Source organism: Eptesicus fuscus, chromosome 23 (genome assembly GCF_027574615.1).
Source record: "Eptesicus fuscus isolate TK198812 chromosome 23, DD_ASM_mEF_20220401, whole genome shotgun sequence".
Classification (NCBI taxonomy): domain Eukaryota; kingdom Metazoa; phylum Chordata; class Mammalia; order Chiroptera; family Vespertilionidae; genus Eptesicus; species Eptesicus fuscus.
In genome coordinates this window covers 15,082,500-15,105,755 of record NC_072495.1, presented here as the reverse complement: position 1 = coordinate 15,105,755, position 23,256 = coordinate 15,082,500, and the positions used below count along the sequence as shown (strand labels likewise).

At 59.3% G+C, this 23,256-nt stretch overlaps 1 protein-coding gene across 5 annotated transcripts in view; it reads right to left on the bottom strand.

Moving 5' to 3' along the window:
• ST3GAL4 (ST3 beta-galactoside alpha-2,3-sialyltransferase 4) overlaps positions 1 to 17,337 on the bottom strand; it is a 42,111-nt gene extending 24,774 nt beyond the window's left edge. For 4 of the 5 annotated variants that reach the window (XM_054712734.1, XM_054712735.1, XM_054712736.1 and 1 more), the window contains exon 1: positions 6,949 to 6,965. The gene's annotated coding sequence lies outside the window, so the exon portion shown is untranslated. Of the gene's footprint in view, positions 1 to 6,948; positions 6,966 to 17,225 lie in introns of those variants that run through there. The other variant, XM_054712738.1, reaches the window with a different exon arrangement.
• Positions 17,338 to 23,256: the final 5,919 nt, after the last annotated feature.

The window sequence follows — 23,256 nt, the reverse complement described above, 5'->3', positions numbered from 1 at the left end:
AATCAATTAAATATATTTTAAAAAAAAAGAAAGAAAGAAACACAGACTGGTTGTTACAAAATAGTCACGGGATGTAAAGTATAGCACAGGGAATACAGTCAATAACATTGTAACAACTATGCATGGGGCCAGGTGGGGACTTGTAAAGGATAAGATTGTCTAACCACTAGGCTGTGTACACCTGAAACTAATACAAAATAATATTGAATGGAAACTGTAACTGAAAAACAAACTCTTAAAAATCAATAAAACAAAATATGAACTCAAGAAAGGAAACATACAGAGAAAGGATGAATGTATGGATACTACTGCATGTTTAAGTTTAATATTTTCATTTATACCCCAAGCAGAATTTATCGTCTCACTATCCCAGCTATAACGAAGCTAACTTATCAATAATAGTTTGATATAGCCTTCTCCGTTTACCTAGTTTTCAAATCAGAGTACTACCCTGTTCAACATTTTCTCATGAACCAGGGATGTGTACATAATTTTAAAATGACTCTGATTACTAACATGTTCTTTGCTAGACATGTCTGAATGGATTTTTTTTTTTAACTAAATAAAACCTGGGAACCTCAAAACGTGGTTCAAACTCACTAGTGACCGGGGAAGGCAGATGAGACCAGACGTGTCATTTCTTGCATGTTGCTGGCGGGTGTTCATGGATATAAAGGCTTGGAAGGGCACTTCACAATACCCCGTAGGGCTGAAGTTTGCACACGTTACAATCCAGCAATTCCACATGCAGGCACAGCCCAGAGTACCCCACCCCTGTATGCGTGCCCCCGTTCAGGATGCCTGTCACAGCACTGGGCACAGGACAGAATGGACATGTCTTATGTGTCCAGGAGGGGTGGCTGAATAAACTGTGGCACATTCACACGACTGAATATCATGCAGCCATTTAAACGGAAGAAATCACGCCAGATGTATCAAGTTGGGTAAGCCCGAAAAGAGATGTCAATCTTCCGAAGTGTTGCCAACAGACACATAAGCATGGATCCATTACAGCCATGCAACGCATGATGAATTTTCGACTTTTCGGACAACACATACAACCATGGTGCCATCTATATATATAATAGAGGGATATGCTAATTAACCAGGACACCGTAACGTGTCGACCGGACAGGAGGAGATTGCGCACGCAGCGTCGGGGGCGGGGCGGCAGGGGCCTCTGCGCGCCTGCGCTGGGGGAGGGCCTGATCAGCAGCGGCTGCGGCTGCTTCAAGGGCCAGAGAACGAGGCAGGGCCGGACCAGCGACTCGAGGGTGGACGGCGCCACGCGATTTCGAATCGTGTGCTGGGCTCCCAGTCAGATTATAATGGCGCTGACAAGTTCCTATCACCTCGTGACATCACAGCCATCTAACAGCACAGCACAACGCATTGCTCACACGTGTGAGGTGATGCTGGCGTAAACACGCCCATTGTACTGCCGGTCGTGTAAAAGTACTGCACATGCAATTATGTGCAGCGCACCATCCTAATAAATAACTACTGCCCTGCTGGTGTGGCTCAGTGGTTGAGTGTCAGGAGGTCAGGGTTCGATTCCTACTCAGGGCACCTGCCGGGTTGCAGGCTCGGACTCCAGTGGGGGATGTGTAGGAGTCAGCCAATCAATGATTCCCTCTCATCACTGATGTTTCTATCTCTCCCTTCCTCTCTGAAATCAATTTAAAAAAATGTTTTAAGCCCTCGCCAGTTTGGCTCAGTGGATAGAGCGTCGGCCTGCGGACTCAAGGGTCCCAGGTTCGATTCCGGTCAAGGGCATGTACCTTGGTTGCGGGCACATCCCCAGTGGGGGGCGTGCAGGAGGCAGCTGATGGATGTTTCTCACTCATCGATGTTCTAACTCTCTATCCCTCTCCTTTCCTCTCTGTAAAAAATCAATAAAATATATTTTTTTAAAAAAATGTTTTAAGTGACTATTTACTACAGTATACTTTTTGCCTGTTTATACCCCAAAATGAACCCAACAAAGATGGTGGGTGAGTTTGCATACACAGGCAGTGAGCGGCCAGGTCGGGGCGGGACGCAGGCGTTCCACACCACCCCAGCCGCTCCAGGCCTCTGGGCAGCGTGGAAGGTGGAAAGGTGCCTCCAGGCCATTAGCAGAAAGGAGGCTCCGGCCAGAGCAAAGGTGAAGGAATCCAGAGAAGGAAGGCCCGTTCTTGCACGGATCTTCGTGCACCGGGCCTCTAGTCAATAAGCAAGAAACAGACTTAAGAACTGGCCATAACTTATGGTAAATGTAACAGGACATAGGAAAAGATACTCATCTACACTGGAAAATTCCCGAGGGATAGAGACACCATTTTTCACCCTTAACAGCCACGTCCCAGAGGCCAGACCCCACGCTGCCGCCGGAGCTGGGGGTGCCAGGCCTGGGGGAAGTGCCACCCGGCAATCTTTCGGGGGGGGCGATTTGGCATTATCTCCCCCAAATTCCCTCTGGCCCGGGAATTCTGTGGCTGGGAGTGGATCCCACCGAAAAGTTTCCTTACATGTGCACAGATCTTTCTACCCAGATCTTGACAGCAGCCCTATTTGTAACAGCGGAAGGCGGACACAACCTGAAAGCGTGGGCAGAGACCTGCTTAGGCCCTCATCAAGGCCCAGAGACGGGCCTCGATGCAAATGCAGAGAAGAGGATGCAAATGCGGGCAGGCTGCGGTCACATGGTCTCCAGAGCATCCTCTGGATTTTTAAAAGGCAGGTGGAGAGCAACGCTCGGTGCCATCTCCACATGTGCTCTTGTTTATGTTCAGATTTTTAAAAATACATTTTTACTGATTCCAGAGAGGAAGGGAGAGAGAGAGAGAGAGAGAAACATCAAGGATGAGAGAGAATCACTGATCCGCTGCCTCCTGCACGCCCCACGCTGGGGCTCAAGTCCCGGCAGCCGAGCTCCACACGTGCCCTTAACGAGGGACTGACATGCATACGTGGATAGTCTGTCCATCCGTAGGCTATCTGGGAGGATGCAGGAAAAACCACAGGGTACCACTCCCAAAGGAAGCCCTGGGGACAGGGGTCTGGAACGGAAGAGACCCTCTCTTTCTATCCTACACCCTTTGGTGTGTGTAACTCTCTAAGCCGGGGGGGTGTGGCACACTTTCAACTGAAAACACGCTAAAAAGGGAAGAAGAATGAGGAAGCAGGAACACACCGGGGACCTCAGTTCTGAGCAAGCCCTGACAGGGACCCTCACCTGTCAGGCCTGGGGTTTTCTGTGGGGTCCAATGGGGGTGAAACTGTTGGACATGCGGGTATCAGGAGTTCTGAGGATGGTGATCAGGGGGAAGTGGAAGGATCAACTGCCCGTCTCAGACCCAGGGGACACGGGCTGGTCTCCCCTCTCTCTGTGTCCTGCTCCACAGGTAGAGGATAGGGGCGGGGGGGGGCGGGTAGGGGTAGCTACCTGGCACAGTTGGACACAGTTGAGCGCACTGATTGTGCCCGGCCAGGCCTGGGGGGAGTGGGCAGTGAGCCCAGCCCTCCCTCTGCTTGTCAAGCCGCTCACCCTGTGCCCCACAACAGGGTCCCCAATTCTGCTTTATAGGAAAGCTCTGTAGGAGCTCCTGGCAACACATCGCAGGGCAGAGCAGTCTAATCCGCCCTCCTCTCGCCAAGTTCAAAGCAGCCCAGTGCAGCCCGGCCCGTGTGGCTCAGTGGTTGGGCATCGATCTATGAACCAGGTCACAGTTCCATTACCAGTCAGGGCACATGGCTGGGTTTCAGGCTCCATCCCCAGTAGGGTGCGTGCAGGAGGCAGCTGATCAATGATTCTCTCTCATGGATGTTTCTATCTCTCTTTTCCTCTCCCTTCTTCTCTAAAATTGATACAAATATATTTTTTAAAAGCTTAAAAAAAAAAAAAAACAGCCCAGTGCAAAAATCTGGGTGTATGCAGACGCCAGGGGGAGGGGAGGGGGAGTGGGTGGGGATAGGGGAGTCTAGAAGCAACCTGTGGAAACTCACAAAGATATCTTTTTTTTTCCCCAGAGTGGAAGGGAGGGAGGGGGGCAGGAGATAGGGAGAGGGAGGGAGGGAGGGAGGGAGAGAGAAGAGAGAGAGAGAGAGAGAGAGAGAGAGAGAGAGAGAGAGAGAAATTGACATAAAAGAGACACATCACTCCTGCACAAGCCCCAACCCTGGCGGGAGATGGGACCTGCAACCAAGGTACGTGCCCTTGACCGGAAATTGAACCCGTGACCTTTCAGTCTGTGTGGGCCAACGCTCTAACTACTGAGCAACCCAGCGAGGGCAGGTGTGGTTTCTGTGGAATTGACTCTGACCCGTTGGCTCATTCATATTTATTTGTTAAATCTGGGGCAGCGAGTCAACTAAGTGAAGTCACCCCAAGCACCGACCTGTGTGGGTCCAGGACAGCCCCAGCGGGCACCTCCCTCCTCCTCTACCCGCTCCTCGTGTTGAAGGACAGCCCTGCCCCACGGAGGTGGGCTGGGGCTCCCAGGCCTCCGGGGACAGCGAGCAGAGGGCAGAGTGGACAGGGACCGCGGGCGCGCCCCACAGCGGTAATCACGGAAACAGGCCGTGTTCCCGCCTTGTATACTTAGGCGGGAGGGATCAGAAGCAAGCAAATAAGTGAGTAATTTCATGTGACAATGGGATGTGTTATGAGGCCAACAAACAGTGGAGCAGGGATGGCTGGGCAGGGAGCTCTCCCGGTTCTGTCAGGCCTGGGGGAAAGGAGGCCATGCAAAGATGCTGGGGGGCTGGGGGTGGGGTGGGGGTGGGGAGGGGAGAAGGTTCCGGACGCAGAGGAGAGCGAAGACCCTGAGGCTTTGCTGAGTTTGAGGAACAGAAGGAAGGCCGACGGGACTGAACACCGAAGGGTCAGAGTCAATTCCACAGAAACCACACCTGCCCTCGCTGGGTTGCTCAGCGGTGCCAGGGAGGCCACCGGGGCCAGGTGGTGGAGGGCATCACAGGCAACCCCGGATGGAGCCTGGACGTCACCAAGGTCCCAGGAGAAATCGGGAGGGAGGGCGTGGGGGGGGGGTGAAGGGGGACGCTACCAGCGCTCACGTTTAAGACCCCAGGGCTGACCTGCAGCCACCGTGCACGATCTCATTCATGGGTGAAACACCGTGGGGCAGTCTGCCTTACTCTGATTCACAGAAGAGGAACCGGAGGACGGAGAGGTTCGACAAAGGGTCCCACGGCCGGGCAGCTGGAAAGTGGCGGGGCCCGGGATGAAGAAACCCAGCGGCCCGCGGGGCTCAGCGCCTCTGCCCTCTGCCACCCAGGGGCCCCGGGCGAGCGGCCTGGGCTCCGTCGGGACGCTGGCCACCGGCTGGCTGACCCCCACAAGCTCCTCCACCTCTTGGCCACACCGAGTCCCTCATCTGAGAAGCGCAGGGGGCAGGAGGGGCTTCTGGACGGCATGTGAGTCTCGCAACACATCCCCGGACTGACAGTGCCCAGCCTCAGTCCAGGCTGGGCCCAGAGCCCGCACTCGGCCCGGGCCCTGAAGGAGTGGGGTGCTGGCCAAGGCCCCCCCCCCCAGTGCGTGGCAGCCCCTCTCCCCTCGCGTTCTGCCCATCCCAGCAACGGCGGGGGCCGCCACCCCGCTTCTATTTGCTCCCACGACCGCAACCACACTCACCTCTCCTCCTGGGGCCATGGCCACACGCCACACGCCACACGCCACACGCCACACGGGACACACGCAGCTGCCCAGGGAGAGGAGGGGCGCTGCACTACGCCCAGGTCCCCCAGCCTGGCCCGGCTCGGGGAACACGCTGGAGTGGGGAGGAGCATGCAGTGGGAGGGACGGGGGAAGCCACACTGGAGACAACCAACAGGGCTTGGCACAGATCCTCCGCCAGGGCAGAGCTGTGCCCCTCCGCTGAGCAGCACCCCTCTCCCAGCTCCTGGGGCGCAGGGCACTGCCCCCCTGGGCTCCAGAGGCAGCCCCCTCTTCGTCTGAGCAGTGCCTCCTTCCCAGAGCGAGGTCCCCTCGGCTAGCGAGGTCCCCTCTCCAGAGCAGGGGCGCTGGCTACCACTCCAGCCCTGGCCACCATGGGCTGCAGCGTGGCTCTAGGGGAGCAGCAGGGTTCACACAGAAACCCCTCCCCTGGCCCCTCGCTCCCACAGGGACCCTCACTTCTGCAGACTGACCCTCCCCCCCCTTCCATCCGGGACCTGTGCCCAGCCTCGCGGGGCCACTGCCTGCCGTGGTGATTCTGGAACAAAGAGGTCTCGGGGCATCAGCAGCGGAGGGTCCCCTCCTGAATGCCTAGGAGGGGCCCAATCGGGTTAGGACAGGGAAAGGGGGTGCTGTGCATGTGGGTGGGGGCGGCGGGGCGGGCGAGGTACCTAGAAGAGAAATGAAACCATCAAAAAGGGAAATCAAGACCTCCATTTCCTGCATCAGCCGGTCCCTGGGAACAGAGAAGCCACGAGAAGAGGCCCTCCTGAGCTGGTGTCACATCAGGAAGGCTTTCCAACGAGCCGGCTGCATCTGAACTCTCTTCCCAGTAAAGCTCGGGACGAGGGGAGGGAGGAGTGGCTGCGCCCTGCCTGGGACGTGCACACCCTCTGGGCTGCACCCAGGGCCCCAGGCAGGGCCGGCGGAAGGCTGGCTGGAGGCTGGCTGATGCTCAGGTTATCAGAACTGACACAGGCCCCTTCTGTCCCGGGCGCACCCAGCCCCCACGTCGCAACGAGGAGCCCCACCCACCCACAGCCCCGTCTCAGGCAGCCCCGCCGAGGGCCACTCGGACCCTCGCAGCGTCAAAAACCCACCAGCTCTGCACAAACACACCGACCCTGGCTCAAGCACAGGCGTGCACCCCAAAACAAACACTGGAAACCCAGGAACGTGGTAACCTCTACACACACCTGCACACACAAGGCACACCTTCCTCACCACCCCCTCTCCTTCCCTGCCTCCCACCCCTACTCCCAACATACGGCTTCTGGGGGCTGCTGGGCCCCCTCGGCCGGGGCGCTCTCTTCCCCCATCCCTCGGCGCAGGGCACTGCCCACCGCGCTCCTCAACCATCAGCTCGGCTCCAGCAGAGTTTGTTTGTGAGGCTGCAGGTCCCTGGAGCTACCAGCCAGGAGCCTGGAGCGTCCAGAGGCGCTGGGAGGGGCTAAGCCAGCCCAGCAGGGATCTCCTCCCAAAGGTGGGTAAAGGGAAGCCGTCTGCCCAGCCCTGCCCCCGCCCAGGAAGAGCACCTGGGGGAGAGGAAGCAGAGGTGGGGAGACACAGCCTCACAGGGGTGTCCCCAGGCGGGCAGGGGAATGTCCTAGGGCAGCCTGTAGCTGTGGGCGGGCAGAGGGGGCTGCCCCCGTGCAGGGCACCCCCGCCCAGCACCCTCGCAGGCTCACTCACCCTCCTCATAGCCTGTCCGGCACCTGATCCTGATCCTGAGCCAGGTGACAGGGACTGTCTCCCTGGCCACCCCTCACAAATCCAGGAAACCCCTAGGCGCCTCCCCCAGGCATCTGCCTCAGCCCAGACCTTCTGGGCTCAAGCCTTGAGGCCTCAGCAAATTCAGGACCCAGACCCAGGCAGGTGGCTGGAAGGGCAGGATGGGACGGGGCGGGGCAGGGCCTGGGGACGGAGCAGTCCAGTCCGGCTTGTTCAGCAGATCGGGGTTCGCCCGCCCCACCTCTCCAGAGAGCAGTGCCCGGGTGGACAGCATGCCCCCTGGGAAGATACCATAAATCTAACTGAGGCCCTGACCGGTTTGGCTCAGTGGATAGAGCATCGGCCTGCGGACTGAAGGGTCCCAGGTTCGATTCCAGTCAAGGGCATGTACCTTGGTTTCGGGCACATCCCCAGTTAGGGGGTGTGCAGGAGGCAGCTGAATGATGTTTCTCTCTCATCAATGTTTCTAACTCTCTATCCCTCTCCCTTCCTCTCTGTAAAAAATCAATAAAACATATTTTTAAAAAATCTAACTGAGGACATGCCAGCGGGCAAGCCATGTGCCAGAACCTGGGGTCGCCAGCAGGCCCCTCCCCCTTTCAGGACCAACCTTGTGCCCAGGGATACGCCCTGTCCATCCACCACAGCCTGGGGACAAGGACCACCCAGAGAGTCGGATCCAATCCTTTCCAAGGAGGAGGCTCAGAGAAACTGAGGCACAGAGAAGAGCAGACCCTGAGAAAACCCAGGAGACCCAGCCACCACAGGGCCCTGGCCCCACCTGGAGGCCGGCCATCCTCCTGGCCTCTTCCGGGTGTGTGTTCTCTCACCCAGGAGCTGAGGGGACCGGGGCCCTGGCACAGGGCACCGCCTGCCCCCCACGAACACGCTGCAGCCCGGCCAGCTCACCTGGCCTTCCTGGCCTGCCAGTCCAGCTGTTCTGGAGCGGTAGTGACGGTGAGAATGTCCGATTACTGAGGGAGGAGAGAGTGCAGGACCCAGGACCAAGGGGCCTCTGAAGGGGGTGGGCGAGGGTCTGGAGCTGGGGAGTGAGTGAGTGAGTGAGCAGGAGGGGCCTTGGGCCGCCCAACAGGGCGCAGGGCGGGGGCAGCGGGTCACTCAGCAGCACTAGGAAGGGGTCGCCAGCGGGGCTTCTGGAGCCAGGCCCGGGGCCTGGGAAGAGGGAACAGACAACCAAGAAGAAAGGAGGACCCTGCTCAGCTGACCAGAGCATCGCGCCCGTACACAAGGTTGCAGGTTCGATCCCCGGGCAAGGTACATGCAAGACTCAACCAATGAATGCATAAGCAAGTGGAACAACAAATCAATGTCTGTCTCTCTCTCTCTCTCTCTCTCTCAAAAAAAAAATCAATAAATTAAAGAAAAAAAAAAACAGTAAAGGAAAGGAACGATTCCCATCTTTATAGAATGTGTTTGGTTACACATTGGTGGGGCTACGGATGGACTCTCAGGCCAGTCCCAGCCCCACTTGGCCTCACTCTCCTCCAGGTCCTGGGATCCGGCCCTTGGACCCTGTGCCGTGTGTCCAGGCTGGTAGGTGTGACACAAGGAGGGAAAGGAAGGCATCGATAGATAAGGTTGGAAAGGTCTAGAGACTTTATCTCCTTCCCAACCTGGCGGCTGGAAGTGGAATTGGAGGGTCAAGATAAACTTTTTCTCCTCTTCCCGCTCTTCCTCTCCATGGCCGATCTCTCTCTCGCGCTCTCTCTCTCTCTCTCTCTCTCTCTCTCTCTCTCTCTCTCTCTCATTCCCCTTCCCCCTCCTCCTCCCAGCCCCTGTCCCCTCCCAGCCACCCGTCCTGGTGTCTCCCTGTCCCCATCCCCACCTCCTCCCTCGGTCTCCCGCCCGTTACGTAAGGGGCCTGAGAACACACAGAGGGAGCTTTGTTGTCAAACCACATCCATACAGCGCCGGGTCGAGCCAGCGCAGCTGTTCCCCATTCCCTGCGCCTTGGCAGGGTTGAGACACCAGGCAGGAAGCCCCACACGCCTCCATTTGGGGGGTGGAGGGGCAAATGCTGGCCCCAGAGCCCCCAGGCAGCCTAATGGGTGGCCAGGGATCAGCCAGCCATTGGGTGGGATCACAGCAGGAGGCCAGCCGGCCGGGACAGAGAGCTCTGGGCTGGAGCAGGGCTGCCCGGGGACAGGCCTGAGGGGGCGCAGACCCACCAGGGCACCATGCTCTTGTCCACACAGAGACGCACGCCTGTGTTCGCTCACACGCGATCCACACGCACTCTCGCAGTGCACGCACACGCATACACACGGATCCATCAGCCCAAGCACGACACGCTGTGTGTGCTCACCTGGGAGGCGTCTGAGCAGACACCTCCTCCATCCCAGCAGGTACCTCTGGGAAAGAACTGAGCTCTGGAGAGAGGAGGGGGAGGGCAGAGGGTAGAGGCCAGCAAAGCCCCTGGGGACCCTCTTTTGGGGACCCCTCCGGCTGCAGGACAAGCTCCCCGCTTCCTGCCCAGGAAGGTGTCCGAGGAGGTGGGGAGGCCAGGGCGCCGCGCTGCAGGCCACTCCGCTTCCTACTCTGGGCAGGCAGTGCCCCTTCCCAAACCCAAATGATAGAAGAGCCATCTCACTAGAAACTTCTGGGCCTGCTCACAACAGGAGGTGCCCTGAGCCCCGAGCCCTGCAGGGCGCCCACCCCGTCCACCAAGTCCAGCTGCCACTGTCAGGACAACTTGGATGCGAAGGGCTGGCGGGGAGAGGGGAGAACAAGGGAATGAAGGAGGCAGACACCAAGGAAGAGACTGAATCAAAGGAGGAAAAGCGGGGGGACGGGGGGAGTGAGGAAAAGCACCAAAGAGGGGACAAGAGGTGAAGGAGGCCAACAACCTAGCCCATCTCTGTGGGGTCGGCCGCCCCCTTACAAACACACACACCTCCTAGCAGCCCTGAGCTCCCTCTCAGCCCCACAAAGCCAGCCCAGGAGCAGCAGGACAGCTGGGCACCGTCCCCAGTCCCACGCCAGCCACGGCCCCCGGGGCGTTAGGCTCCGCCGACCCGGGTCTTTGCGGGCTGGAGAACGGACAGGTAAGTGACACCAGGACCTCAGAGAAAGCAAGGAGGTGGGGGCAGGTGGTGGGATGCAGCGGCCGAGACCAGGCCACTCACTCCTCAGGCAGGCCCCTGCCTGGTGCAAGAGCCACTCTGCGACCCTGAACAGCGAGTTCCACAGAAAGCTCCTGAGCGGGTGCTGGGTGCCATGAGGGCGCCCGGTGCCGGGCCGCACGGGGAGCGGTCGGGTCCCGCCCTGGGGGTCTGAGGCCTCTGCCAGCTTTGAATGTCTGTTTCATTTGTGCACCGCGCTCTCGTGAGGCGGGGCGGCGATAAGAACCCTACGCGCAGATGTGCTCACAGAAACCGGTGACCTGCCAGACCTGCCTGAGCTCACACACCCGCCCTCTCCTCCGGGGCCAGCGGGTGGACACTCCATCCCCTGCCCCACCCCGAGTCCCATCGAACACACAGCCAGCATCTGTGGAGCACGGGGTCGGGGCACGGAGGGGTCCTCTGAACGCTCTCGCTCAGAAGTGGAGGCTGCCACCGGGGAGGGGACACACCCTGTCTCCGGGAAGGCGGTCGCCGCCCCAGCACGGCCCCCCACCTGTCTGTGGTTGGCCAATGGTTCCGCCCCGGCCTCCATGGCTCATCTGGGCTCAGCCGGGCTCGTGTCACAGGCGTGGGGAGTGCAGGAGGAAGGGACAGTGTGCTGGCTCGTCAGGGAGCGTTCAGAGAACAGGGGCCGGAGGCTGAGGGCACCCCTGGGGGGACAGTGGGTGCAGAGGCGAGGAGGCGAGGAGGCGCAGTGTACTGCTGGGACAGATGCGGGCTTTCACACACACACGCCTTAAAGCCAAGAAACCGCCCGGCCGGTTGAGCATCGACCTATGAACCAGGAGGTCACGGTTCGATTCCGGATCAGGGCACATGCCCGGGTTGCGGGCTCCATCCCCAGTGCGGGGCGTGCAGGAGGCAGCCCATCAATGATGATCTCTCATCACTGATGTTTCTCTCCCTCTTCCTTCCTCTCTGAAATCAATAAAAATATATTTAAAATACACTGAGTGGCCAGGTTATGATGATCTCTGAACGCATAATAATCTGGCCACCCAGTGTACTTCTCTTGAGTACCTCATTGATTTGATATCGAAGATGCTATAAATCGTGCACCTGATCAGTTTTCCCCTTTGCACGGGCTGACAGAAAGCTCAGGGCAAACAGGTGGTTGATCTCCAGCAAAAGTCTAGAATACGTTTGGTACCCATTTGAGGTACAAATACACTGAGTGGCCAGATTATTATTATGCGTTCAGAGATCATGATAATCTGGCCACTCGGTGTAATAATAATGAAGCCAAGAAATCCTCTGTCCCGCCGAAACTGGTTTGGCTCGGTGGATGGAGCGTCAGCCTGCGGACTGAAGGGTCCCGGGTTCGATTCCGGTCAAGGGCATGTACCTTGGTTTCGGGCACATCCCCAGTGGGGGGTGTGTGGGAGGCAGCTGATCGATGTTTCTCTCTCATCGATGGTTCTTACTCTCTATCCCTCTCCCTTCCTCTCTGTAAAAAAATCAATAAAAATATATTTAAAAAATAAAAATCCTCTGTCCCACTTTCGCATGGAGTTGAGGTGGAAACCCAGTGCGAAAGGAATACAAGTGGAGCTCTTTGGGTTGAAGCAAGAACAGGGTGAACCCCCTCCCCAGCCCTCACCCCTGAGAGAGGGCTCCACCCCCAGGGTGCCTTTCTTGGCCCAAAATAGGGAGGAGGAGACTGATATCTGAGATAAGAGGTGATGTTAGGACCCGGTTGTGCAAGGGCCTGAAGGGTGGGCTGAGAAGGGGTGACGGGTTCAGGGATGTGACCAGCTGACCACAGCGTGGGTGGGGAGGGGCATGCCCTCCTGGGGGTGGACTCCCGCCAGCCCCACCTGGGCCTCCTGCCGGCCCCTCCATTGTCTGAAGGGAAGTGGGCGGGGCCTCCTCTGACAAACAGCTCACCTGTCCAAAGGGACACTCTGTCCTTTCGCCCCAGGGAAAGGGGAGGCAAAGCAGGGACACAGGGAAAACTAGTCAGGAACCCGAGCTCCATCTTCCATCCGTTCATCAAGCAAATATTTATTGAGCGATTCCTGGCTAGACACCCTCCCAGGCGTGGAGAGGACGGCAGTGAACACAACAGGTTCCCGGAGCTCAGGCTAACGCGCGAACCTCGCAGGGAGGGAAATGCAGGCATCCCCCCAGCCCGTTCTACACCACACGGGCCTCCGGAGCGTCCCCGTCAAGGTCACCGGCCTGCGCTTGACCTTCTGCAGCGATCGGGAGCTTGCCCTTCCTCGGGCAGAAGCAGGCTCCTTGGCCGTCCAGGTGCCCGGGCCGAGGGCCCTGCCGTGCCCCTGCCCGGCCCACCTCACCCGGAGGCCAGGGAGGCAGGGGCGCCCGCGATGCAGTTACATCAGACTCGGTGGGAAGTTTCTGCTCGTGCTGTCAGCTGCTTGGGACCAACGGACCCAAACGGGCTCCACCCTCACCTGTCCCAGCTCTCGGTCCGGCAGCCCCCGCCACCACGAGCACCCCGCTTCACTTCCCTCCCGTGGCCCCGAACCACAGGGTCCCCAGCACAAGCCACGGGCCCCACTTCTCTCCTGCTGGCCCTCCCCGCTGGGCCTCCCCGACCTGAGCAACCTCCCCGGGGCAGAAGGGAAGTTCCCTCGGGACTGAGAAGCAGCGGGTCTTGGAGGAGCCTCCGGGGCCTTGAGCCGCAGGGAGCAAAGGTGCTCTCGGGCCTGGCAGGGATCTGGGAATGCCGGGCCCCAGGAGCCGCCTGGCCCGTTGGTGCTCAGACCCCACAGGGCACCCCCCCCTCCCGGCCCACGTGTTGCCCTGGTTGCCGGATGAGGCCCTGCAGCCCTGTGGGCGGCAGCCTCGCTGCCTTTCCAAAGGCAGGGGAGCCGGCGGGCAGACCAGATGGAAGCAATTACCATTGGGAAAGTGGAGAGTGGGGGCTGGGCGGGGCCGGCTGCTGGGAGGGGGGGATGCGGGAGGGGAGTCCTCCCTGCCCAGCTGAGAGGGCTGGCCTCAGGGGATGGGGTTCCTGGGTGCGCAGGCGGAGATGTGGGGTACCGGGCAGCGCACAGAGCTCCAGGCTGGGGATCAGGAGGGCTTGCGGGCCCCCTCTGTCACGAAGACCCGGTGACCTCGAGCAAACCCCTTCACACCTCCGAGCCTCGGCCTCCTCGTGGGTCACAGGACAGGGCGAGACGAGGTCAGGGAGCAACGGAGAACCGGGCTGGAAGTGCGGGGTTTGGAAACAGGCCTGGGCCGGAGGCCCTGCTCGCTGCTCACGAGCTGTGTGACCTTGGCCGTGCCGTGTAATCTCCCCGAGCTCATCTGCTCATTTATAAACGGGCTTAATGCAGGGGCCGCGTGAGGCCTGCAGGGAGTGACGCACGGAAGTGACTTAGGTGACGGGGCCCGGCTTTCCATTAGTGCGGGACGCAGACGTGATTAAGGCCTTTGGCATTGGCTAAGCCCCTTTTTATGACAAGGACGGGTGTCCGGGGAGGATGCAAGGGCCGAGCACACAGGACAGACCGCGGGCACAGGCATGGCAGCCCCGGCACCCGCACGGTGGAGGGCGGTTTGGACCCGAGGCAGAAACGACAGTGTCCTGGCCCAGCGCCATGCAAACTGGTTCCTGTCCTCTTTCTGGCCACCACCGTCCTCCCCGCCCGCCCCACCCCAGGGAAGCAGAGCCCGGAGCCCTGGCCCACCTGGGCTTTGGCGTGAAGCTGCGGCCACTGGAGGCCCCAGCGGCCACGGAGGGCCTCGCCGGCCTGAGCCTGCCTCAGCCGGGGCAGCAGCTCCCTCCACGCCGCTGGGCTGGGGCGCAGCCAGCGCTCCCGAGGCGGAGCAAGCACATCGCCTGTCCGCGGGGCAGCGTGGAGGGTGGCTTGGGCAGAGACAGGGCGGCAGGTCTCCCGGTCCCAGGCGAGGGGCCAGGACGAGAAGGGAACCTGCAGCTCGGGACACCTGTGTCCCTCCTCAACCCGAAAGGCAACCAACCCAGCCAACCCCCTTGGCAGAGTTCAGCCCCTGCCTGCCGGGCTCCGGGCGCCGAGCTGAAGGCCCCACACCTGCCTGTGGCCCAGGCATCACGCGGCCGCTTTCACTTGCTGTTGCACTTGACCACTTCCTCCCTCTGTAGGATCAAGGGTCTCTCTCTTCTCTCTCCTCTCTCTCTCTCTCTCACACTCTGGGAAGGGGGTACGGGGGAGGGCATGATTCGGAGGCCAGGGGCGGCCTCCTTCGGGGGGCACTGGGAACACTCCTGCGGGAGAGGGGGACTCATAGCTACAGCCACCAAAACCCGCCTCCCCTGGTCAGCTCCTCAGGCCACGGGAAGCTCCAGGTCAAGGCCCCGAGTCCGGAGAAGGAAAGAGGACCCTGTGGCCAGCAAGCGCTGCAGAGAAATCTAACCAGAAGGTCATTGCGGGGTCAGGAGAGAGGGAACAGGCCCTGTAAGGTTTCTGGGGGTCCCACCCCTCACCCCACAAGCCCCGCTCTCCAGTGCCCTCCCTCCATCTCAGGGTCTGGGAGTTGGGCCAGGCTCTGGTGGCAGCCTCGGTCACAGTCTGTAACCTGGCCCTGGGACACTCCAGGGCCCCTTTCAGGACACCTGTGGGCTGGAACCGGGCTTCGGTGCCATTCTGAGGTCGAGGGACCCCCCCTCCCCGGGACGGAGGGTGCGAACCGTGGAGCCACTGGGAGAGGCGAAGGTCACAGCTCCGTGGGGCCGCCTCTCAGAGGTGACCCCGACCCCGAGCCCGAGCCCAGGTAGGGTCCGGGCGGCACCCACGGCCGGGCCACTGCAGGCCGCGTGGCTAGCTGCGCCACGGCCAGGTCTAGCAGGAGCACACAGTGGCCTGGCCTCTCCGTCCCTGCCGGTGACACAGGGGTCACTTTCAGGACGTGTCACAACTCCAGAAAGGAGCAGACGTCTGGTTCCACCCAGAACACTGGATCCTACGAGTCTAAAAGGGCCGGAGGGGCCAGGGCTGTTTCTGAGGAGTGGAGGGGCGGGGGGGGCGGGGGAGAGGCAGCCCTGAAAGCATCACCCGCTCCTGGGCCTGGGCCTCCACTCTCGGGGAGGCGCCCTGCTGTCCGGAGCAGCAGCCCACTCCCCAGCCACAGCCGCCTCTCAGCCCACAGCCCAAGCAGGCAACTCTCCCCTTCCTCTCCCGACTTCTCCTTCCACCTGAACTCCCCTCCCAGCTCCCGCCCAGTTGGACTCTGGGGGGCCGGCCCAGCTGTGGCTCTCTCCTCGGCGGACCCAGGGCCCAGGGCACAGCCTAGGCACTCCCACGCAGCGCACCGATGCTGAGGGGTGAAACGTGGAGAGCTCTGGGCGTAGGACCAGGAGCAGAGAGGGAGCAGGTCAGAGCGACCTGGGCCACCTCGGTTGGGGGGGGCGGGGGGGAAGGAACGGGGTCCAGACCAGCTCCCAGCAAAGAGAAAAAGCCCCAGAAGTTCATTTCTAGGCACCAAACGGCTGGCACCCCCCACCCCCTCACCCAGGCACCTCTCTAGCATAAGGGGCAACCTTGAGAGAAAGTGTGGGAGAAACACGTCTAATCGCACACACAGACCTCTTCCTGGGTGCAGGCACCTTCCAAAGCACTTAACGCAAAGCGACCCATTGAAGACCCCCCCCCCCCGGGGCACATGCCAGGGCGGGGTCTGGGGGAGGCAGGTGGCCGAGCACAGCTCCAAGGAGGGCAGCACTGGTCTGTGCCTCTTGTGACAGCCCGGCCCATGCCAGGCCGTCCCCGGGGCTCTGAAAGAGTAAGTCCGCCTGAACTTGGCTCCCACACGGTGCCTCCCTCTGGCGGGCGGCGGAGGGCTCGGGCTTCCCTGAGAGGCTGCGGGGGTGCCAGCCTGCGGGTGGCCGGGAGGTCAGGCATGCACAGTGAGCACCCCCACACTGCCTATACACCTCAGCCTTCAGGAAGGAGCCCCCGAAGCCAGGCCGTCGGGACCCGGCCTGCGAAACGGAGGAAAGCAGCCGATGAGGCCTCCCATGGCCCCGAGGAGCCTCCCCCAAGACTGGGGATGGACGAGCAGCAGGAGTCCTGGCAGACATGTTGGCAGCTCCGGGCTGGAGGTCCCTAAGGGCAGGGGCCCCAGGGGGGCACTCAGAGCAGACAGCTGAGCCCTGGGGGTGTGCCAGCAGTACCCCACCTTTCCCCAGCCCCAACCCTCCTCACTGCCCACCACCCAGGGAGCTCTGAGCACAGCGGCCTGGGCCCAAAGACCCCCCCACAACGTGGACCCAGGGTCCCCGGCACAGCCAGCCTGCAGCGGGCAACCTCCACCTATGGACTGATTCTGCGTGGCGACCTTGCTACTCCGCGCAGGGACCGACCCAGCACAGCCTGTCACCCCCAGCGAAGCCGGCCCCCCGGGGTCTCCTGGCTGGATGGGGCAGTTGTGAGAGAAACCGGGGCTCAAGGATGCTGAGGGCGGGGCGCCTCTGCCCGGGCGCAGGGTGAGGGCTGAAACTTTCCGGGGGCAGAGGACCGTCCCGTTTGCGCCCTCCTAGAGCCAGAGAAACGGGCTTCCCGCGAAAATCGGGGGAGGGGTTCCAGGCTCCGGCCGCCCACCGGGTCGGGACCCGGCTGCGCCCACGTGCCGGCCCGACTCCCTCCCGGGGACGCGCGGGGCTGGGGGCCAGCAGCGGGCCGGCGCTTCCCTTCCTCGCGGTCCCGGCGGCGCGTACTCACCCGGGCGGGTGGGGCGGGGCGGGCGGGCGGCTCCGCGACTCCGATCCGCTAGGCGCGCGGCGGGCGCACGGGCTGGCGCTGCGCTCTGCGGGTCCCCGTCCCGGGCGCGGGGCCGGGCTGCGAATGGGCCAGCCTGCGGGAGGCGGGGGCCGGGCCGGGCCCCGCGGGGCGGGGACGCGCCGGACACGCGTGCGCACAGCGCCGGGCGCGGACTGGGAGCGGGCGGGCCCGGGAGGAAGGGCGGGAGGAGGAGGAGGAGGAGGAAGGGCTGAGCGATGGCGCGGGTGGGGATGTGGTCGGGGCACGGAGGCCGAGGAGGGGCGGTGGGAGAGCCGCGGAGCTGCCTGAGCAAGGCGCCTGGATGGATGCGCCCCGCGCGCGGCTTCCGCACACCCTCCCGGGCACAATGAGCCCCAACAAAGGGTGCTCCGCTCGCTCTCCACGCGGTGAGCCTGCCCTCCCTCCCTCCCTCCCTCCTCGCTCGGGAAAGTGAGGCAGGAAGGCGGAGGCCCACGCCCCAGTGCACAGGGGCCAAGTGCCCTGGCCCTCCGTCCGGACCGGCCGCCCCCAAACTCTGCCCTCCGTACCCCTCTTTTGCATACCCTGTCGTGGCCTGGAGAAGGCCTCTCAGTTTCTGTTCCTTGGGGAAGGGGAAGGCGCCAGGCATCCTGTCTCCAGGGGAAACCACATCAGGCCCCTGACCCTAGTTCACTGGGCCCAGACACCCGCCCCAATCAAGCCTGGGAACTACCCAGGCTGACAGTCTGGAATCACCTCCAGGACAACCCCCAGCCCGCAAGACGCTCTCCTAGGTGAACAGTGTGTGCTGAGCCCCAGGTGTGAACTTCAGCCCGGTGGGTGCTGAAGCCTCAGAGGAATGTGTAAGACCCAGCCCCTGCCCCCCGGAAACTTGTCATCCCGCCGCAGAGCAGGCCCCCCATGCAGGCAGGGCAGGATGTGACTAAGTGTTAAGAGTGGTGACAGGGAAGGGGTTCAGAGAAGTACCAGCTCAAGACTCACTGGAGGGCTTGTCTGTTGAGAACATAACTCGGAAGCTCTTAGAACGCCTCAGGAGCAGAGAGCAGAAGGTGCGTGAAGAATGGGCCTCCGTGGGACTGTTCCGTCCCCAAGTCATAGCTTACAGGGTTTCTTCGTTCCACCATGTCTTGGTCGTGTTTGAATGGTGCCTTTGGCATTTGTCGGTCAGGCATTCATTCAACAAACACATACTGCCTGTCGGCTCTAGGGGGCCTGGAACAAAGCGAAGTAGAAGGAGCACAGCGATGAAAGCCCTTGCCCTTGGCAGGTCCAGAGGACGAGGAAGGTCCCCCCTGCTTCACAGGTGGGAAAGCTGGCCCGCGCTGAACGGAGGGAGAGCCCCGCTTCTAAAGGCTGCCAACAGGCCCTGACCGGTTTGGCTCAGTGGATAGAGCGTCGGCCTGCGGACTGAAAGGTCCCCGGTTCGGTTCCGGTCAAGGGCATGTACCTTGGTTGCGGGCACATCCCCAGTGTGGGGTGTTGCAGGAGGCAGCCAATCGATGTTTCTCATTGATGTTTCTAACTCTCTATCCCTCTCTCTTCCTTTCTGTAAAAAATCGATAAAGTATATTTTAAAATAAATAAATAAATAAAAAGTAAAGGCTGCCAACGCTGGGATGAACTAGATCCACACCGTTTGCCATTCTTGCTAGGAACCACACACGCTGCCAGGAAGTGGGACTGAAGGGCCAGCGTTCGCTCCTGACGACCCGACGTACAACCCTGCCTCCATCACGAAATGGCTGTAGTTTTACTAGAGGGAAAAAGGGGAACAACTCCTATTCGAAGGGATCCTGTTGGCATTACATGAGGCGAGGGATACGAATTTGCCAGGAAAGTAGAACGCGCTACAGGAGCGTGAGCTGTTATTATGAAGGTGGTTCCCTCCTCTCACCCATAAGCTATATTTAGGTCTCTCCCTGCCCTCCACCCGCCCCACACACAGAGGTTATCCCAAGCCTGGTCAGTGGGTGCCCAGAAGCTAACTGTAATGCCGACTCCGCCCCTCAGCCACAACGTGCTTACTCATGATCTTCCCCTCTAGTTTCTTCATGGCACAGCCAGACACTGAGCGGGCTGCCTAGAATCCGTATGCCCTGCGGTGCAGGAGGAAGGCATCCTGGTGCTGCTCCATCCCAGGCACTGGGTTCTGGAGCTCCCCCACCGCCCCCCCCCCCCCACCTCCAGCCCCGTTGCATCCCTTTGGCCCATTTGCACGACACCGTGAGCCCCTCAGCAAGAAGCGCTGTGGTGGGCAAACAGGGCTTTGGCTCCTGGGGACTGTGGCTCTCCGTGCTAGCTGTGCCAGGGCTGGGTCAAGACAACCTGGGCAGCAGCTGCCAGGGTCCTCTGAGCCACGCTGCCTCCGCTGCCATTTCCTCTGCCCCTGTTTACCTCCCAGTCTGTCTCTGCTGAGGAGGAAGTGGTGCGCACCGCCCTGCTGCGGGGTGGGGAGCAGAGGAGGAGACAAAGTTGCAAGGTGCGTGGGGAGGGCAGGTGCATCTAGCGCCAGGACGCCCTGGCCCTGGCTGCCCCCCGGCAGGCAGTGGGTTTGGGCAGGAGGCAGGGAGCCATTTGACAAGGGTGCCCGGCAGGCTTTTGGCTCCCGTCCCTCACATGTGCCACGTTAGCATCCTGCCCACCAGGAGGAGGGGACGGCAAGATGCTGTTTGAGGAAGAAATAAATCCAACCCGGCATCTCAGACGCTTTTAAAAATAGCAACTCCGGGATGGGGTTTCAGCTCCTATTTTTATCGGATTTGTATGGCCGGACCGTGGAGCCGCGCGGTTCCCAGGGTTCTCAGTAGCAGGGACATCACTGTTGTAGTCTTAGAAGCCTGCCTGCTGGCCGGGGCCACAATGCATTCCAGGAACCTTTAGGCTGGGAGCGATCCCAGAAGTCACTGCACCCAGCCCCCGTCTCTGTTCGGGGGGCCACGGTCAATTCACCACAGCGAGTTCGTGGCTTGCCTTTCGCCTTAACGTCTCTCGGTTGCCATGACTCCACAGCATAATCTAGGGTTACACGGCCTTCTAGCCAGGAAGTGCTTTTTAATATCTAGCCCAAATATTGCTGGTGGCAGCCCTTTTGGCCTTTTTTTTTTTCACGGCAGGAAAACAGCAACCAAACATCTACTGTGTCCACAAAGTCCTCATCTAAACCCCACCAAGCCTTCGGGATCAGCACGGCCACCACGCCTAGTTAGGAGCCGTTGTGTAACTCGTCCAAGTTCACACTCGGGCGCGGTGCAGATCCAATGCCGGGGCCGTCAGCCCACAGTGCCTCTCACGCAGAGGGGGAAGGGGACGTTAAGGAATCCGTTAGTGAAGGGGACCGAACGTTTTGCCTTTTGGGATATTGACTTTAAGCTGGTAATTAAGGAACAAAAGACTCAGAAAGAACCTCTGTGATCCTCCTGGCTTTCCTGTCCAAGAGATTGAGATAAGAAAATCCTGCTGTCCCGAAGGAAGTCTTAGTATGTTCCTCTGAGCCTCATTTGATGTAAGTGTGACAAATGGGAGGGCTTGGGGCGGGGGGGCCCCGTGTCCCATTGTTTCTGAGTTGCCTAGGAGAGTTTGCCTGCCCAGTGCGTGCGTGCGTCCGGCTCTTCCTCAATCACCTGTCAATCTGTAAATTGCCCATTCTCACTTCTGAAGTCTAAGACCTCCTTTGTCCAAAGTAGTCATAACCCAATGACGCCTCACTAACTTTGGAATTTTCATGCTTAGTGAGTTCTCCAGGCACAGGTATTGAAATGTGATTTTCTCCTGTTAATCTCTCTAATTTGATTATTCGCCCAGCAAGAAGAATTTAGTGGCCAGATTATTATGCGTTCAGAGATTATATATATATTATATATATATAAGCCCGGTGCATGAATTCGTGCACGGGTGGATGGGGATGGGTGGGGTCCGGCCAGCCTGGCCAGGGGGCGGGGACATGGGCGGCTGGCCGGCCTGCCTGCTGGTCGAACACCTAGTTGAGGGGACAATTTGCATATTAGCCTTTTATTATATAGGATATACACTGAGTGGCCAGATTATTATGTGTTCAGAGATCATAATAATCTGGCTACTCAGTGTGTATACCCCATTAGCCTTGACTTTCATTTCTTCATTGTGATCCGGCCTGCCTGCTGCTCGAACTCCTAGTTTAGGGGACAATTTGCATATTAGCCTTTTATTATATAGGATATACACTGAGTGGCCAGATTATTATGTGTTCAGAGATCATAATAATCTACCACTCAGTGTATATACCCCATTAGCCTTGACTTTCATTTCTTCATTGTGATCTGGAAGAAAAAACTGGCCAGTGTTTTAACTGTCGTGTGCCCCACGCTCGAGGCTAGAAGTTAAATTCTGGTCCCAGCCATGCTGAGCCCCAGGCCCCTACCAGCTGGGCCTTGGCTGCCAAGTTTCAGCCTAGAAGTTCGGTTTCTCTCAGAAGCTCCCACAGCCCCTCTGCTTTCTTCAAGGCGCCCACCACGCTTTAATTACTTTGTAATGAATATCTCACTAAACTGTAAGCTCCACGTGAGCTCTATCTCCAGATTCTTGCTTTAAAAAATGGGTGGATGTTCAAACCTATTTATTGAATTAAAACACTTTAAACAGATTCAGCCCATGCATAGTTTTTTCGTTTAGTGTGTTTTTTAAAAATATATTTTTATTGATTTCAGAGAGGAAGGGAGAGAGAGAGATAGAAACATCAATGATGAGAGAGAATCATAGATTGGCTGCCTCCTGCACGCCCCCCACTGGGGATCGAGCCTGCAACCCAGGCATGTGCCCTGACCGGGAATTGAACCATGACCTCCAGGTTCATAGGTCAACGCTCAACCACTGAGCCACACCAGCTGGGCCATGTTTAGTTTTTAACAGTGGTTAAAAGTCAATAGCTTCAGCCCTGACCTGGTAGTTCAATTGGTTAGAGCTGTGGTCAGCAAACTGCGGCTCGCGAGCCACATGCAGCTCTTTGGCCCTTTGAGTGTGGCTCTTCCACAAAATACCACAGCCTGGGCGAGTCTATTTTGAAGAAGTGGTGTTAGAAGAAGTTTAAGTTTAAAAAATTTGGCTCTCAAAAGAAACTTCAATTGTTGTACTGTTGATATTTGGCTCTGTTGACTAATGAGTTTACCGACCACTGGGTTAGAGCATCGTCCTGATACACCAAGGTTGTAGGCACAATCCCCAGTCAGGGCACATACAAGAATCAACCACTGAATGCATAAATAAGTGGAACAACAAATTACGTTCCCCCCGCCCCCATTAAAATCAATAAATATTTTAAAAACTAAACTTGGTAGCTTCAAGTTTACATAGATTTCAGAATCTAATGTAACCAAAGAACTTATATGCATACTAGTGACCCGGTGCACGAAATTCGTGCACATTAAAAGGGGTTAATTAGAGGAAATAATTTAATATTGCTATTTGCCCTTTCTCTATAATAGAAATGTCAGAGATGAAGGAAAATTAGTAAAATGTATATGAAAACCTTCCTCCTGTCAGAGTCTGGGGCATACCATGGGACCCAGAGTCAAGTCCCCGCCCACCCACATGCACCTCAAAATCGCGTGAGACCCAGACCCAGCCGGCCCCCCCCCATTGGGCTAGATCCAGACCCAGCCAGTCCCACCCTTGTCAAGCCCTGCTGGGCAGGGGGCGTAGACTCAGGTCCCCTGGCCCAGTGCCAGGACAGGGGGCATGGCCTGAGGTCCCCCAGCCCAGACCGGGGTGGGGGGCGTGCCTTGAGGTCCTCCATCAAGACCCGCCAGGTGGGGGACATGGCCTGAGATCCCCTGTCAAGCCCTGCTGGGTGGGGGGCATGGCCTGAGGTCCCCCGTCAAGCCCCACCAGGTAGGGGGGCACAGCCTCAGGTCCCCCAGCCCAGCACCGGGAGGGGGGACACAGCCTCAGGTCCCCCATCAAGCCCTGCTAGGCAGGGGCATGGCCTGAGTTTCCCCAACCCAGCACTGAGGGTGCACTT